General features: G+C 45.4%; 1 long non-coding RNA gene across 2 annotated transcripts; it reads left to right on the forward strand.

Moving 5' to 3' along the window:
- Positions 1 to 10595: 10595 nt before the first annotated feature.
- On the forward strand, positions 10596 to 11235 carry LOC123130228 (uncharacterized). 2 transcript variants are annotated; one of them, XR_006463766.1, is made up of 3 exons: positions 10596 to 10829; positions 10922 to 11034; positions 11187 to 11235. It is a non-coding gene; the product is annotated as an uncharacterized lncRNA (long non-coding RNA). The 2 variants fall into 2 exon arrangements; XR_006463765.1 differs by lacking the exon at positions 11187 to 11235 and adding an exon at positions 11111 to 11159.
- The last annotated feature ends 4707 nt before the right edge of the window (positions 11236 to 15942 follow it).

Genomic DNA, 15942 nt, shown 5'->3' on the forward strand with positions numbered 1-15942 from the left:
ATGCTATGTTTAGGATTGGGTCTTGTCCATCACATCATTCTCCTAATGATGTGATCTCGTTATCAATGACATCCAATGTCCATAGTCAGGAAACCATGACTATCTGTTGATCAATGAGCTAGTCAACTAGAGGCTTACTAGGGACATGTTGGTGTCTATTATTCACACATGTATTACGATTTCCGGATAACACAATTGTAGCATGAATAAAGACAATTATCATGAACAAGGAAATATAATAATAATGCTTTTATTATTGCCTCTAGGTCATATTTCCAACAGTCTCCCACTTGCACTAGAGTCAATAATCTAGTTACATTGTGATGAATCGAACACCCATGGAATTCTGGTGTTGATCATGTTTTGCTCTAGGGAGAGGTTTAGTCAACGGATCTGCTACATTCAGGTCCGTATGTACTTTACAAAAATCTATGTCTCCATCTTGAACATTTTCACGAATGGAGTTGAAGCGACGCTTGATGTACCTGGTCTTCTTGTGAAACCTGGGCTCCTTGGCAAGTGCAATAGCTCTAGTGTTGTCACAGAAGAGTTTGATTGGCCCCGACGCATTGGGTATGACTCCTAGGTCGGTGATGAAATCCTTCACCCAAATTGCTTCATGCGCTGCCTCTGAGGCTGCCATGTACTCCGCTTCACATGTAGATCCCGCCACGACGCTCTGCTTGCAACTGCACCAGCTTACTGCCCCACCATTCGAAATATAAACGTATCCGGTTTATGACTTGGAGTCATCCAGATCTGTGTCGAAGCTAGCATCGACGTAACCCTTTACGACGAGCTCTTCGTCACCTCCATAAACGAGAAACATTTCCTTAGTCCTTTTCAGGTACTTCAGGATATTCTTGACTGTTGTCCAGTGTTCCTTGCCGGGATTACTTTGGTACCTTCCTACCAAACTTACGGCAAGGTTTACATCAGGTCTGGTACACAGCATGGCATACATAATAGAACCTATGGCTGAGGCATAGGGGATGACACTCATCTCTTCTATATCTTCTGCCGTGGTCGGACATTGAGCTGAGCTCAATTTCACACCTTGTAACACAGGAAAGAACCCCTTCTTAGACTGATCCATATTGAATTTCTTCAATATCTTATCAAAGTATGTGCTTTGTGAAAGACCTATGAGGCGTCTTGATCTATCTCTATAGATCTTGATGCCTAGTATATATGTGGCTTCTCCAAGGTCCTTCATTGAAAAACTCTTATTCAAGTAGGCCTTAATGCTGTCCAAGAGTTCTATATCATTTCCCATCAAAAGTATGTCATCTACATATAATATGAGAAATGCTACAGAGCTCCCACTCACTTTCTTGTAAACGCAGGTTTCTCCATAAGTCTGCGTAAACCCAAACGCTTTGATCATCTCATCAAAGTGAATGTTCCAACTCCGAGATGCTTGCACCAGCCCATAAATCGAGCGTTGGAGCTTGCACACCTTGTCAGCATTCTTAGGATCGACAAAACCTTCCGGCTGCATCATATACAATTCTTCCTTAAGGAAACCATTAAGGAATGTCGTTTTGACGTCCATTTGCCATATCTCATAATCATAGAATGCGGCAATTTCTAACATGATTCGGACGGACTTTAGCTTCGCTACCGGTGAGAAAGTCTCATCGTAGTCAACCCCTTGAACTTGTCGATAACCCTTAGCGACAAGCCGAGCTTTATAGATGGTCACATTACCATCCGCGTCTGTCTTCTTCTTAAAGATCCATTTATTTTCTATGGCTCGCCTCTCAACGGGCAAGTCAGTCAAAGTCCATACTTCGTTTTCATACATGGATCCTATCTCGGATTTCATGGCTTCTAGCCATTTGTCGGAATCCGGGCCCGCCATCGCTTCTTCATAGTTCAAAGGTTCACCGTTGTCTAACAACATGATTTCCAAGATAGGGTTGCTGTACCACTCTAGTGCGGAACGTGTCCTTGTGGACCTACGAAGTTCAGTAGCAACTTGATCTGAAGTTTCATGATCATTAACTTCCTCTCTAGTCGGTGCAGGCACCTCAGGAACATTTTCTTGAGTTGCGCCATTTTCCGGTTCAAGAGGTAATACTTCATCAAGTTCTACTTTCCTCCCACTTACTTCTTTTGAGAGAAACTCTTTCTCTAGAAAGGATCCATTCTTGGCAACAAAGATCTTGCCTTCGGATCTGAGGTAGAAGGTATACCCAATAGTTTCTTTAGGGTATCCTATGAAGGCGCATTTTTCTGACTTGGGTTCGAGCTTTTCAGGTTGAAGTTTCTTGACATAAGCATCGCATCCCCAAACTTTTAGAAACGACAGCTTAGGTTTCTTCCCAAATCATAATTCATACGGTGTCGTCTCAACGGATTTCGACGGAGCCCTATTTAAAGTGAATGCGGCAGTCTCTAAAGCATAGCCCCAAAAAGATAGCGGTAAATCGGTAAGAGACATCATAGATCGCACCATATCTAATAGAGTGCGATTACGACGTTCGGACACACCATTACGCTGAGGTGTTCCAGGCAGCATGAGTTGTGAAACTATTCCGCATTTTCTTAAGTGTGTGCCAAATTCGTGACTCAAGTATTCTCCTCCACGATCTGATCGCAAAAACTTGATTTTTCTGTCACGTTGATTCTCAACCTCACTCTGAAATTCCTTGAACTTTTTAAAGGTTTCAGACTTGTGTTTCATTAAGTAGACATACCCATATCTACTCAAGTCATCAGTGAGGGTGAGAACATAACGATAGCCACCGCGAGCCTCAACGCTCATTGGACCGCACACATTAGTATGTATGATTTCCAATAAGTTGGTTGCTCGCTCCATTGTTCCTGAGAACGGAGTCTTGGTCATTTTACCCATGAGGCATGGTTCGCACGTGTCAAATGATTCATAATCAAGAGACTCTAAAAGTCCATCTGCATGGAGCTTCTTCATGCGTTTGACACCTATGTGACCAAGGCGGCAGTGCCACAAGTATGTGGGACTATCATCATCAACCTTACTCTTTTGGTATTCACACTATGAACATGTGTAGCATTACGCTCGAGATTCATTAAGAATAAACCATTCACCATCGAAGCATGACCATAAAACATATCTCTCATATAAATAGAACAACCATTATTCTCGGATTTAAATGAGTAGCCATCTCGAATTAAACGAGATCCTGACACAATGTTCATGCTCAAAGCTGGCACTAAATAACAATTATTGAGGTTTAAAAGTAATCCCATAGGTAAATGTAGAGGTAGCGTGCCGACGGCGATCACATCGACCTTGGAACCATTCCCGACGCGCATCGTCACCTCGTCCTTCACCAGTCTCCGCTTATTTCGCAGCTCCTGCTTTGAGTTACAAATATGAGCAACTGCACCGGTATCAAATACCCAGGAGCTACTACGAGTACTGGTAAGGTACACATCAATTACATGTATATCACATATACCTTTTGTTTTGCCGGCCTTCTTGTCCGCTAAGTATTTGGGGCAGTTCCGCTTCCAGTGACCACTTCCCTTGCAATAAAAGCACTCAGTCTCGGGCTTGGGTCCATTCTTTGGCTTCTTCCCGGTAGCTTGCTTACCGGGCGCGGCAACTCCCTTGCCGTCCTTCTTGAAGTTCTTCTTACCCTTGCCTTTCTTGAACTTAGTGGTTTTATTCACCATCAACACTTGATGTTCCTTTTTGACTTCTACCTCTGCTGATTTCAGCATTGCAAATAATTCAGGAATGGTCTTTTCCATCCCCTGCATATTGAAGTTCATCACAAAGCTCTTGTAGCTTGGTGGAAGCGACTGAAGGATTCTGTCAATGACTGTGTCATCCGGGAGATTAACTCCCAGCTGAGTCAAGCGGTTATGTAACCCAGACATTGTGAGTATGTGCTCACTGACAGAACTATTTTCCTCCATCTTACGGCTGAAAAACTTGTCGGAGACTTCATATCTCTCGACCCGGGCATGAGCTTGGGCATATGTCTACTCTACAACAAGCAAATTTTTTTTTTGCTCAAATGATGATCATTTCTGTAGGAAGAAGTTGCAGAACTGTGAGCTTTTACATGAAGTTCCCTTGGAATATGGGAGACCTGAGCTTGAACCTTGAATGTTGGTTGTTGCAGCAAAAAAGTTTGTTAGTTGGCTTCTAATCTGCCAGTGCGACTTGAAGAAGATTCCTTAATGCCGTTGCCTGAGCTAGTGTCAGATTGTCCACTAGAAAAGTAATTTGGTTGTTAGTGATGTGAGAAGCTGTTTTTACGGCAACCTGTAGAGCTGTAGCCTCCGCCTGAGATTCGACACTTTTGAGAGCTGCAGAGATTAAGATACATGTTCATTCATTCATATTCCAGTTTCACTTCTTCTTGGGTACAACCCCCCTGAAAACATCAACGGTCCAGATCGTTCTATACACCTTCGCCTGAAAACTTAGAAAAGGGTAGGATGGTCTTTGCCCCTGCCCCTCCCCCAGTCCCGGCCCCGCGACGTACCCGCGCGGCCCGTCGACTTACGTACGTCTACGCACTTTCTTTTTACTGTGGCGACGTACGTTTTTTTTACCGCGTCGGTGGTCAAGCGCGTCGGTGGTCAAACCACGCGTCGCCCGCTGAAAGCACGTCGTGGCGCGTGAACTGCGGCCCGCCGCCCCGTCCCGTCCGTCCCCTCGCCTGCCGCCCCGTCCCCTCGTCTGCCGCGCCGCCGCCCTCGACTGCCGTCGCATTGATAGCCCGACGGCCCGAGCGCCCGCCGCCCCGTCCCGTCGCCTCGTCTGCCGCCCCGCCGCCCCGTCCCCTCGTTTGCCGCGCCGCCCCGCCCCGACCCCTCGTTTGCCCGCCGCCCCGTCCCGTCGCCTCGTCTGCCGTCCCGTCGCCTCGTCTGCCTCGACTGCCGTCGCATTGATAGCCCAACGACCCGACCGCCCGCTGCCCCCGCCGTCTGCCTATAAATCCCCCCCGTCCGCCCGTCGCCGCAAACACCGCTCCCCGCCCGACGACGCAAAGACCGCTCCTCTCCCGTCTCCACCTCCCAAAATCCCGCCGGCGACATGTCGTTCCACCGCGGCAGCAGCTCCGGCACCGGCGGCGACGACGGACCCAGCGCGTGGCCGTCGAGCCTGAGTACGCCGGAGACGGAGGAGCTGCACCGGTTCGGGCTCCTCGTGCCGCCGGGTTGCCGTCTTCCGCACGACTGGAAGCTCGACAAGGACGGCTACCCGACGCGCGGGCCAGGCGCCACGGCCGAGGAGAAGCGGACCGGCGGCCGCAACAACATCGCCGGCCGTCACGCGTTCTGGGACGGCAAAGAGTACGCCGCCGTCATCGGCGCGTTCCGGCTGGCGGAGTCCGGCGTCACGCCTGACCTCGTCGGCGATCGTCGCCGCCTTCTTGTCCCACGCCCCCGTCCAGCAGCGCGCGGCCGTCGGGCTCCTCCCGCACCTGCGCCGGCGCCCGCCGACCCCCCCGCCCCGCCGGAGGTGGAACTGCCGCCGGAGCAGTTAGTTCTTCGGGAGGACGGTGATCCCGACGATACGCCGGGTTACCTCGTCGCCCTACGCGCGTCGGCGGCTGCAGAGGCGGCGGCGGCTGCAAGGGAGGCCGCCGAGCAGGCGGCAGCGATCCAGGCGGCGGCGGCGATTCCGCCAGTGGTCCCGCAGGCGGAGGCGGAGTCGTCGGACGACGACGTCATCGACTGGGAGCGGCTGGCCCAGGACAGCGACGACGACGACGAGGGCGGGGGTGACGGCGGTGACGTCGGGGAGGTCGTCGATCTGTTGGGTAGCGACGACGATGAGTAGTTATTTTTCTTTAAATGTTCTAAGTATGAACTATGTATCGCTTATGTTCGAAAAAACTCGTCTGGTTTCGGTAATGTTGAATGGACTATGTAAACTATATTTATGTTCAATCTAGTTTGAAATTTGTCTTCAAAGTTTGTTCAAAAAATTAGCTAAATATTGAACGCTTATTTTGAGAAAAATTGAAAATTTTCCTCAAAATACATAAAAATGTTTGTAATATATTTAAAAAATTTGCATCGAATATACATAGCACAGAATAAGGTATGCAATTATCGGAAACACATAAAATAAAAAATATTATCTGAAAAAAATTATTCTGTGAAAGTTGAGATATTTTAATTTTTAATTCATTAACATTTTCTGAAATATTATTAAATTCATTAACATTTATGAATCATAGAATATTTTTAAATTCATTAACATATATGAATGAGTACAAGAATTTTTAAATTCATTTACATTTTCCGAAATATTTTTAAATTATTTAAATTTATGAACCAGAGAAAATTTATAATTCATTAATATTTATGAATCCGAGAATTTTTGAATTCATTAACATTTTTTGAAATAGTTTTAAATTCATTAAAATATATGAATGAATACAAGAATTTTTAAATTCATTTACATTTTCCGAAATGTTTTTAAATTATTTAAATTTATGAACCAGAGAATATTTATAATTCAGTAATATTTATGAATCCGAGAATTTTTGAATTCATTAACATTTTCTGAAGCGTTAATTGGGCACGTTTGGCGGATGTGAAGCGGAGACGTGTGACCGAGGGTCCCCTCCGGCCATACCGAAACCACCCCCTTCCACAGCAAGTACCTGAGCGGTTTGACGGATTGCACCCAACTTCTGGGAGCGCGTGTGGGGCCCCACCCGGGCCCCCCACGGCCAAAATGAACGAAATCCGACAACGAACGCACGTTGCGTCACGTCCGGGCAGTATTTTCTGGGTTTTCTGCCTGGAAAATGGTAGAAAATGCATACAGACTCGAAACGGGATAATTTTTTGCGTGCGTGCCCTGCTAGGCCACAGTAGCACGTGGAAAAAAATTGGGCACGTTTGGCGGATGCGAAGCGGAGAGGTGTGACCGAGGGTCCCCTCCGGCCATACCGAAACCACCCCCTTCCACAGCAAGTACCTGAGCGGTTTGACGGATTGCACCCAACTTCTGGGAGCGCGTGTGGGGCCCCACCCGGGCACCCCACGGCCAAAATGAACGAAATCCGACAACGAACGCACGTTGCGTCACGTCCGGGCAGTATTTTCTGGGTTTTCTGCCTGGAAAATGGTAGAAAATGCATACGGACTCGAAACGGGATAATTTTTTGCGTGCGTGCCCTGCTAGGCCACAGTAGCACGTGGAAAAAAATTGGGCACGTTTGGCGGATGCGAAGCGGAGAGGTGTGACCGAGGGTCCCCTCCGGCCATACCGAAACCACCCCCTTCCACAGCAAGTACCTGAGCGGTTTGACGGATTGCACCCAACTTCTGGGAGCGCGTGTGGGGCCCCACCCGGGCACCCCACGGCCAAAATGAACGAAATCCGACAACGAACGCACGTTGCGTCACGTCCGGGCAGTATTTTCTGGGTTTTCTGCCTGGAAAATGGTAGAAAATGCATACGGACTCGAAACGGGATAATTTTTTGCGTGCGTGCCCTGCTAGGCCACAGTAGCACGTGGAAAAAAATTGGGCACGTTTGGCGGATGCGAAGCGGAGAGGTGTGACCGAGGGTCCCCTCCGGCCATACCGAAACCACCCCCTTCCACAGCAAGTACCTGAGCGGTTTGACGGATTGCACCCAACTTCTGGGAGCGCGTGTGGGGCCCCACCCGGGCCCCTCACGGCCAAAATGAATGAAATCCGACAACGAACGCACGTTGCGTCACGTCCGGGCAGTATTTTCTGGGTTTTCTGCCTGGAAAATGGTAGAAAACGCATACGGACTCGAAACGGGATAATTTTTTTCGTGCGTGCCCTGCTAGGCCACAGTAGCACGTGGAAAAAAATTGGGCACGTTTGGCTAATTTAAAAAAAGAGCATATTTGATTAAGTTTAAAAAATTGGTTAAGATAAATTTTTTTGATACAGTTAAAAAAAATATGCCTATTTCATTTAGTAAAAAAAATGAGGCCCTGCAAAAAAAAACGCCGGCCGTCTCGCTAACCGACGCGCATGCGTGCATGGGGCCCTCCCACTAACAAACGACGCCGCAATCAGCGCTCGGGCGACGTCGTTAGCCGACGTGCATGCAAAATTTCCTTCTACGTCACCCCGTCTCGCCGCCGCCGCGATCTGCACGTGCTGCCACCGTACGCCGCCCGTCGCCCCACCGTACAAACTCCGTCGGTGCGCCCGCGCCGGCTTGCGTCCCCTCACCCGTCGCCACTATACGCCGCCGCTGCCTCTCCCATCGTCGCCGTCGTGTAAGTTTTTTTTCCAGTTCTTTTATACAACGAGGCTCATAACAGTATGATGGTATGTGACAGAAATCTATTTGATGCAGTATGAATATCGACGGTGTGATTCCATGTTCTGTTCAAAAGTGGGTTAGCCTAGTTGACAAACTGTCACTAAGTCAGAAATTCAGGTTTTATGAAACGGATATGCAGGGCATGTTTAGAATACCATCGATAAGGATGCGTGATTTTTTGCTTCACTTTTTACTCCAAAGTTACAATCCGAGTAGCAAAAAATTCATGGTTCAAGAGAGTTCTGGAAGTACTGCTGGATGTAAAGGTCTTATTTCATTAAGGCCTGATGATGTGTACTCCATATTTGGTTGGAAAAACAATGGAGTGGATGTTTTTGGGTTTCTTAGTACTGAAGGAGAAAAAGCAACCAAAAAAATACCAGTTAGTTTTGTTAGCAAGAAAAATGGTAAGATCATGATTGATGATCTCATAGAAAAGATTGTGAAGGATAAGAGCACTGATGATGACTTTATTCGGATGACATTTCTAGTTCTCTTAGGAACTATAATTGCACCAGTGTCTCATGAATACGTACCGAAAAAGTACTATGCCTTAGTGAAAAATATTAAGTTGATAAGGAAGTTCAACTGGAATGCATTCACTTCACGATTCTGTTTATCGGAGATTGGTAAGCTTCTGCAGGACGGCCATGTTAGGCAGTGGTCCCAGGGGAACCTCGCCCTTTTGCAAGTACGTTCTATTTATTAATTTCAACACTTTTGTTATAAAATGGCACGGAAGAACATGTAATTTAATTAGTTTATGTGTTTTGCAGTACCTATACTGGGAGAAGGTGCAACCAATCACCGGTCCAAAATATGATCCGTTGGCATTGTTGAGCCCACTGATGAGGAACTGGACGGAAGATATGGCTGTGAGAAGAGACAAATACGACTACGAATATGGTCGTGGTGTTGGGATGGTAATCCTAGTAATGATTTTTTTACATTTATGAAATAAAGTAATGTGTGCATATGGTTTTTATGTATAATTATCTTGTTCCACTTGTAGATCGATGACAACATTACAGAGGAGTATAGGTTGAAAAAAATTGCGGAAGAAGAAGCTCAAAAAACCAAGAAAGCTAGTAGCAAAAAATCTAACGATACTGGAACGAGGGAAGAGCGCAGTACCTCGGAGGCTTCGAGCCAGAAGCCTACTATGGACCGGATTTTGAGTGAGATGAATGAGCTTCGGAAGGAAATGCTTCGTTTGCCAGAGTTATGCGCACAGGTAACACTTGAGCACGTCTCTTTAATGTCCATCACTGAATTGAAAAACTAAGATGAAATGTTTTCTTGCAGAGGATGATTGAGAAACTGAACAAAACCGGCGTCTCCTACAAACCCAGTAACCTGGAAGAGGACGAAGAGAATATGTACGGAGGCATTAATGAGTCTTCAAACGATGTTGGACGTCCGCAAAAAGAGTTTGTATATCAAAAAGATGATTCAGACCGGTTCCGCACACCTTCCAAAATGAATTTGCAAAAGGATGATAACGGCGTTGATGTAACTTCTCGTGAAAACACACCTTTTTACTGCACATCTGAGTACTGGGATAGTTTCAAGGGTGATATGGATGATCCTGTCCAAGTACCAGAAGTATCAGATGAAAAAGCTGCCACATCTTTAGAGACGGACGAAATCGCATCGCATGCGCCGGTTGGTTCTCAAGGAGTACAAGAGGAAGTGGAGGAGGTTACTGGCAGGCGCAAGCGCAGAGGATCACAACATGTCAAGTCTCCTTATGTGGTCCCTAAACCAAACAAACGTGCAAAACGTTCTGCCAAAGGAAGTAAGTTTTCTGTGTTTCTAATTGTTATTGCGTAACAATTATTTATGTATTTGCGTTTGTAAGTATTTGAGTGGTGCGTTACAGAATTGTTCCAAAATGGTGATGTTAACAAATCTGGTGATGAGTATGATGTGGTGAAAGCGTCCATCAAGTACGTGCGTGCGCATGAGCATTTACAAAAACATGCCAAAACAGAAATTTTCAATGATGGCATGGAAGAAGGTCTCACTGTGAGGAGAGCTTGTCAGATTATTAACCATGAGTGGCTAAGTGGCGACGTAAGTTAATTTCATATATTGTTTTACAATTCATTCGAAAATACCATTGTTAAATCTAACACATTATTTATAGGTAATTGATGCATACTCATCATTTTTGGTCGACAAAGTTAATGATGATTGTTTCATGTTAACTACTTGGAGGATACATTGGTTGCTTCACGTTAGACCCGGAAAAAAGACCGCTGGTAATGATTATGAAGCAGAGTCGCATAGTAATGGACCCGTGAACAGATGTGAGGACGAGTATTTCAAAAAATTAAAGGTAAGTTTGATTGTTAACACGGTACATACATACGATATTATGTGATGATTGTGTTTTATGGTCCTTGTGATGCAGACTTACATTCCTCTAAACAAGCAAAATAATCACTGGATTACTGTCGTCATGCATAGCGGAAAAAGAGAGTTTCAGGTTCTTGACTCGTTGATGACCGGAAAACTTGACACTGTTACTAGAGAACTCGTTGAGGACCTGGTAGGTTTAACTTGCAAATGTGCATTTGGTAACATTCGTTTTCTTTAGTACACTGAATGACATGCTTTTCACCATGTTTGTTATATCTTTAGAGAAAACAACTAGCAGAAGATATCCAAGAAGCAAATGCAACCGGAATTGTGAATTATCCGGATGTTTCCAAGTGGCCTATTCAAACGTATGACATGCCAAAACAACATGATGGGTGAGTTTTTACTTCGACAGAATATTGGTCTTGTATGTACAGTAGATATTTAATCTTCGTAAATTGTATGCACTAGGAATTCGTGTGGACTATTTCTCCTTCGATGCTTTCAAAATTGGGATGGTGACAAATGGACATGCTTATTTTCACAGGTACGCAAGTCATGTTTGGACTACGATGTACAATGAACGCTGTGCTAACATCATTTTTTTTCAGACCTCAATTGATGATTCAAGAGAGTTAATGATTGCGCAACTTATATTTTCGGAAAGAAACAAGCTTGATGAAGTGAAAAACAAAGTTATTTGGATATCAAAGAAGAAGAAATAGATGCGGCACGGAGGAGTTTTGCATGTGATTGGGTGGTACTGGAGGACTTTATTTTCCAAACGCTTTGCGCACTTGCTTATAAATTTTATGTAATACACTCTGCTTCTGAATAGTTATATGTAATAGACTCGGCACTTTTCCAAATGTTTTTTTCTGTCCACATGATATTTCGTTTCATAAATATTATATAATGATTTATTTTGTTTACATGTTTTTTTTGTTGCCGAATAGTTATATGTAATCATGTCGTCGTTAAATTTTTGTGCACTAAACTATGACAGCACACTGCGTTTTACTTAAAAATTATTTTACATAAAAAAAATGCCCGCCCGTCTCCACGGCGTTTCTTAGTAAGCCCGTCGTTATCAAGCCCAACGGGCGACTACAACAGGCGTTTCGGAGCACGCCGTGGAAACCAGGCCCAACAAGGCAGAATCGACGCGGCACATCGACGGGGTAGTAATCAGAGGAGTTCAATGCAACGACAGGAGCTGAGTATATAAGCAGGTCGTCGTCCCCTTCGGCCGGCGAGGTGGGACTAAACTTGCGTCGGCCGCGGGGCGACCTGGACACAGCCAGACGCGACGTGGGCCGGCCCAAAAAGGCACTGGACGGCGCGGTCTTCTCGACTGCTCGACGCGACGTGGGCCGGCCCAAAAAGGCTATTGACGGCGCGGTCTTCTCGACGGCTCGACGCGCCGTGGGCCGGCCCAGTTACCACCGCTGAGACGCCGCGCCAGTGAAACCGACACAAGTTTAGTCCCACCTCGACGGCCGAAGGCGACGCCGACTAGTTTATATACTCAGCTCCCGTCGTTGTATTGAACTCCTCTGGTTACTACCCCGTCGATGTGCCGCGTCGATGCTGCCCTGTTGGGCCTGGTTTCCACGGCGTGCTCCGAAACCCTTGTTGTAGGGTCCCGTTGGGCTTGATAACGACGGGCTTACTAAGTCACGCTGTGGAGACGGGCGGGCATTTTTTTTCTTTTTTTTTCAACAACAGTTCACAGAGTGCTTCTTCTATTTTGATATATTTGACAGCCGACGGGACTGTAGTAAATACATGCAGAATTCATAAAATAAACAATGAATAGTGAATATTTATATCAACAACAATGTTGTCTCAACATAACAATTGTCACCACAGTAATTTTATTGTAGTTGACACAAAATAACAAGTCTGAAATGACAACGGTCCGTACCCAATAATCATGTTTCACACATAAAATACTCAACACCAACATAAATTTTACAAATGTTCTTCATATAAATGGAAGAGGTAAAACACTCGCATCGTCTACACTTGAGTCTTCAAGCCCAGTTGCTGCATACAAAAAATATGAGAATCAATGCACCGTTAATGAAACAACAAAACTGACATAAACAAATAATAGACATACTCTTCATTTTTGCTGCATGTGCTCCTGTTATGACCTGAGCCGCTGCATATGCTACATTTTCGTCCAGATTTCTCGTCAAATGCTTTAGGCCTCTCATTTTTTGTCACATCTGGGCCACCCTTACCGCGACCTCTACTGTTCTGCTTAGGTGCGCCCTTGGTGGAAACCTTTACTGGATCACGAACCAGAATATGATCTCGGTTAGGCTCAAATGGATTACTGTTCACGAAGCTTCGCTGAATATCATCTTCATTTCCCTGAATATCCTTATTCACTATAATATCATCCAGAGCTGCCATCAACTTGTCGAATAAGAAAGGATTACTGCATGCGACATGACAGGCTTCTGAAGATTTGATGGTCAACTCACTATATCTAGCTCTGTCCTCACCACTCGACCAACCCCACGCAAACAAATCGCTGGTGCGCTTCACTGGCAGTCCAGCTCGTGCTTTTTTTGAGAATCTTCGCAGGACACAACACTTGGGTATCACAGGTAAGTTCAGTGCATTCAAAACATGAATAATATGCTTGCAAGGAAGCCCTTTGCGAGTCATACTTCGGCAACTGCACTTTATAGTTTCTGCCGAGTTACCTGGCGTATAGTCCACATTAAATCTATGATCCCTGTTATTCTTCCACGCAACCACAAATCTCTGACTATCGGTCCCTGTCAGTCTATCAATTACCTCAAGCTCCTGTACCTTCTTCATATCTTGTTGCAACATATAAAAGTTTGCCTGCGTGAATGCTTTCGCAGCATACGACTCAATGGCCTGACACTCAGTCACTGTTACTGGAAGAGTCTGTGAGGCCGTGTAGTCATCATAAGCTTCATTCTCACGGAGGCGAACAATACAATTCTCGTAGTGTACAATCATGTCAACAATCGTCATACCATAGTCAAGATGAAGGTGCAGGCTGGAGTTCAGACTCTCACTCCTCTGATTACTGCGCATACCAAGGAAAAACCCACCAGACAAATATGATGCAGCCCAAAGCGTCCTCTTCCTGTACATCCTATGGAGCCATGTTTTTATTTTCTCCGTCTACCATTTGCGCACAAACGCGGCCCATCTCTCCTCAAAAACCTTATGTGTAGTGGCATAGTACAATAATGCCCTAAACTCCTTCAATGACTTGTGGTTGAGGTGTTTCTGCATATTCTTTTCAATATGCCATGAACATAGACGATGCCACACGTCAGAAAGCACCTTCCTAATAGCCCTTATCATCGCTGCATCTCCATCTGTAATAACTGATTTGGGCCTCTTCTGACAGTTAGCTTTCAAGAACGTGTTAAGCAACCAGACATATGTAGCCTCAGTCTCGTCTGAAACAATGGCGCAGGCGAATACAGTAGTGCAACGGTGGTTGTTCAGACCCACAAAAGGGATGAACGGCATTCCATACCTGTTCATCTTGTATGTGCTATCGAAGACAACAACATCACCATAGTCTAGATAATCCCGGCGTGACTGCGAATCACACCAGAAGAGGTTTTGGAGCCTGCCTTCAGCGTCAACCGTGTGCTCAAAGAAGAAGTCTGGATCTCTGTCCTTTCTGGTCAACATGATTCCTACGGCAGTATCAGCATCACCTTGTGCAAGCAATTTCATCTTCTCCCTATAGCACATGTTGTACAACTTTGTCCTCTGAAATGGTGACTTTGCATACGACCCATACCTGCTAATGATGTTGTCAAAAATGATATGTTTTCTTATCCCAGCTCCAGACATAGCTAAGATCTCAGCTCTCTCAAATGCTTTCATCTGATTATGAGATCGGAGGAAAGGGACTTCGTCCGGTCGTGCAAGAGTGTGGCTGTGATCATCGGAGAAACTGCTGACATACCAAAGATTGAGCTTTTTATCAAGCTTAACTGTCAAATGGGCTTCGCATAAGAATCGACTCTCCGGTCTAAGCCTGCGGGTCCGGCCTTCCATGGTACAGAACTTGGCCTGTCGTTTTCCTGCGGCGGAACAGAGATACCTCCTCAAGCGCGGAGTCCTTGCGCGATCCTTCGAAAAATTTAGCGAGTCCTTCCTGATACTGAACCCACGTTCTCTCGCGTGCTTGTTGTAGAACGTGTAAACCTCGTCTAATGACCTGAATGTCTTTACCATCACTGCCCAATGCCTATCAAGTGACTCTTGCTGATATTCATCATAGCACATGTCAAGGTCAAACTGATCATCATCGATGTGCTCATCATTCCCGCTAGGACCATCAACACCTCCCTGCAAAATATGACATATAACCTTGCATGTCAATCTCTTCTTATATTCTTACTAACCAAAATTAATGTAAAGAACTTACTTGACTACCGCTCACACTACGAGATGCATGGACCTCGCTCTCGGCATTGTCATCATCTATATTATTACGCTCATTGTCACCATTAGCATTTATCTGTGCACATATAAAGTAACATAAGTGGTCATACAATTTTAATGTCAATCATTTCTCTACAATTTTTTCAACATACCTGGCTCACACTATCTGCATAAAATTGTTCATCTATATCATATTCCTCATCGTCAGCATTGCCATGTACCTGTACAAATTTAAAAGGACATGTTAGTGTCAAATAACTAGTTTTTGTTCAATATATTTTTGTCAACGTTCAAGGTACTTACATTACCACTGTACGATTCATCCTGACTCATATAGTTGTCTCCGGGAGGTTGGTTCGCATTCAATGACGAGGATCCATTATCGCTACCGGAATCATCACTGGCGTATCCGGTTACTTGCTCCATCTATGCACATACAAATAAGGTGTGAGATCAATGCCAACATTCCACAAAAAATCATCGCGAATACAGTAAATTCGTCAACAGTGACATGACTATGTGGCATGCATACAAATTTGAACATACAAAATCATTATGAGGTCATTAAGAAGTCACTACTCTCCTCTCTTATTTAACTAAGTAGGGAATCATTTTGCATTACAAAAATGCACAAAAATGCAATGGACAAATCAAAATCATCAAAAAAAGAACAAAAAGAGCCATCCTAACCTACTCTGCGCCGTCGAGGGGTCCTCGCCTGGGGTCGACGCCGATGCGTTGCTGCCACCGACGTTGTGGAGGGCGCGTACCAGGACAGAACGGCGAGCGAGCGCTGGGCGTTTCACCGGCGACACGGCGTGTGGTCACTACGGACGCCGTCG

Source organism: Triticum aestivum, chromosome 6A (assembly GCF_018294505.1).
Source record: "Triticum aestivum cultivar Chinese Spring chromosome 6A, IWGSC CS RefSeq v2.1, whole genome shotgun sequence".
Classification (NCBI taxonomy): Eukaryota; Viridiplantae; Streptophyta; class Magnoliopsida; order Poales; family Poaceae; genus Triticum; species Triticum aestivum.